The sequence below is a fragment of the Equus asinus genome, chromosome X (genome assembly GCF_041296235.1).
Source record: "Equus asinus isolate D_3611 breed Donkey chromosome X, EquAss-T2T_v2, whole genome shotgun sequence".
In the NCBI taxonomy this organism is placed as follows: Eukaryota; Metazoa; Chordata; class Mammalia; order Perissodactyla; family Equidae; genus Equus; species Equus asinus.
This window is the reverse complement of record NC_091820.1, coordinates 47,439,239-47,442,413: the sequence shown is the minus strand read 5'-3', so window position 1 is coordinate 47,442,413 and position 3,175 is coordinate 47,439,239.

Below are 3,175 nucleotides of genomic sequence, written 5' to 3'. Positions count from 1 at the left end.
TCTCAAGGTCCATCCATGGTGTCACAAATGGCCAGATTTCATCATTTCTTATGGCTGTGTAGTATTCCATTGTGTATATACACCTCATCTTCTTTATCCATTCGTCCCTTGCTGGGTGCTTAGGTTGCTTCCAAGTCTTGGCTATTGTGAATAATGCCGCAATGAACATAGGGCTGCATGTATCTTTACACATTTATGTTTTCATGTTCTTTGGATAAATACCCAATGGTGGAATAGCTGGATCATACGGTGGTTCTATTCTTGTTTTTCTAAGGAAGCTCCATACTGTTTTCCATAGTGGCTGCACCAGTTTGCACTCCCACCAGCAGTGTATGAGAGTTCCCTTTTCTCCACATCTCTCTGACACTTGTTATTTCCTGTCTTGTTAATTATAGCCATTCTGACAGGAGTGTGGTGATATCTCATTGTAGTTTTGATTTGCATTTCCCTGATAGTTAATGATGTTGAACACACTTTCATGTGCCTGTTGGCCATCTGTATATTTTCTTTGAAGAAATACCTGTTCGGATCTTTTGCCCATTTTTTAATTGGGTTGTTAGTTTTTTTGTGGTTGATATGTATGAGTTCTTTATATATTTTAGATATTAACCCCTTATCAGATATATGGTTTGCAAATATCCTCTCCCAGTTGTTAGGTTGTCTTTTCATTTAGTTGATGGTTTCCTTTGCTGTGCAGAAGCTTTTTTGTTTGATGTAGTCCCACTTGTTTATTTTTTCTATTGTTTCCCTTGCCTGGTCAGACATGGTACTTGAAAATATGCTGCTAGGACTGACGTCGAAGAGCGTACTGCCTATGTTTTCTTCTAGAAGTTTCATGGTTTTAGGTCTTATATTCAAGTCTTTAATCTATTTTGAGTTAATTTTTGTGTATGATATAAGATAATGTCTACTTTCATTCTTTTGCACGCGGCTGTCCAAGTTTTTACAACACCATTTTTTTAGCATCTGCTTTCCCCCAAGGCTCATGGGTAAATTCATACGGAAGAAAGGCAAGGGCCTGTATCATTCACCTCATGTCTCTATCGAGCTGTCCTCGCAACAACCCTAACCCTCTGATGCTTATCAAGGCTCCTTAAGCCAAATTTGCAGACCTCAGTTCTCTCCTCTCTTTGGTTGAGTGCTTTCCTGAGTGGCTTTTGCAAACACATGTTTAGCAGGTCTGGTCTCACTCCTGCAGGCATTTCTGAATCCCAGGGTAAAAGTCATTTTGGGTGCTCAGGTAGGGACCCTGAAAACACAGATATATTAAGAAATACAGAAATTTAGATGAATGGACATGTGCTCAAATTTCATCTAAGCAAAGTTCTCAAAACAATTCAAGGTTTTCCCCAATTAAGTCCCCCAAATTTAATGGTTTAATCTTTTGGGTGGAGGGCTCCCTTTATCAAATATTCTTCTTTTCTATTGTAAGTGCTATATATGATCATTTAGAAATTTTGGGAAATAGAGTAAATATAAAAAAGAGGAAATAAAATCCCCTATAACCCCACCACCCAGAGCTACTAGAGTGAAAATTTCAGAGACATTTTCTTCCAATTTCTTTTCTCTATGTTCTTACATATTTGAGGTCATGTTGCAAATACATTTTTCTATGGTTTTATTTTTCATTAATATTATAGTAAAAATTTCCCTTTGTGACTAAAAAAGTTCTTCATATATATACTTTCTAAGAACTGTAAGCTAGTCCCTTGTTTGAATGTAACATATATGGGGATTATGCATTTTGAAGGCTGTCCTCCAAGTTTACTCAGACTACAGGTAAATCATATTCAATTCCTCCTTTTTCTTCATTACTCAGATCCACTCAGTCCTGAGGGCTGGCTTCTGAACAATTTCTTTTCTCTGTCCCAGGGGTTTCCATCCCAGCTAGAGCATCTGGGGAGCTTTTAAAAAATACTGATTGCTGGGGCCCCACCGCAGACTGAATCAGTCAGAGTCTCTGGGGGATGGAGCCCAGGCATCCATAAGTCTAAAGGCTCCCCAGCGAACTGTAGTGCAGCCAGAGTTGAGATGCACTGCTCTGAGCCCTCCTCCAGCTCCGCTGCCACTTTCCGAGGTCCAGCTCTCATTAACTCCCCTTTAGGTTATTGCAGTTACCTCCTAATTCTTTTCATGTTTCTAGTATTTTCTTTCTGCACCCTCTATTTCTGCATACTGCTTCCCAAATTACTTTCCTAAAATACAGGTTGGATCACGTCACTCCCCTGCTGAGAGACTCTTCACTGCTCCCTACAGCCTACACGAGGGAGTCTAACTTGGCCTGAGCAAGGCCCTCCTCCGGCACAGCCCAACATACCTTCTGCATCTTTTCCTTCCCTAGGTCCTCTAGTGCACCACCCCGCTAATCTGAGTAAGTTTTCTCCTTTTGTTCATGATGTTCCTTAGCCTGCAATGATCTCCTCCTTTCCTCAAAGACTACTATTATCTCATTCATACTTCAAGATCCACTTGAAGTATCACACACTTTTTCAATGAGTCAACAATCATCTATTGAGTGACTACTATGTACCATTCATTTGGTCAACATTTTTTTGAATTGCTACTGTATCTAGGTGCTGAGGATACAACAGTGAACAAAACAGACAGAAATACTCATCCATGTGGAGCTTAGTGGGAGAGGTGGACAACAAAACAAGCACATGAATAAAAAATGTTAGATACGTGCCATACAGAGAATTAGAACATAGAGTGACTGGGTGGCTATTTTCATCCAAAATGGCCTTTCTGAGGAGGTGACAGCTATACTGAAATCTGAATGACAGCAAGGAAGGGACCAACCATTCAGAGTTTAGAGGGCAGAGCATTCTAAAGATAGGACCCACCAGTGTGAAGGCTTTCAAGTGAAACGAAGTCTGATGGAAGAACAGAAAGAAGGACAGAGCAGCTGAGGCCAGGGGTAAAAGGAGAGTAATGGGAGAGGAAATCAGAGCCAGCTCACGTGCACCTTCTAAGTCAGGGTAAAGAGTTGAAATTTGATTCTTTGTGCAATGGTGGGAAGCCCCTGGAGGGTTCTAAGCAAGAGAGTGACATGATATGATTTGTGTTTGAACAAGATTACTCTGGTTGCCATGTGAACAACAGATTGAGGGGGTAACGGTAGGAGCAGAGACCAGGTAGGTAGGACCTTTGGTGGTGGTCCAATTCTCCTTGAAGT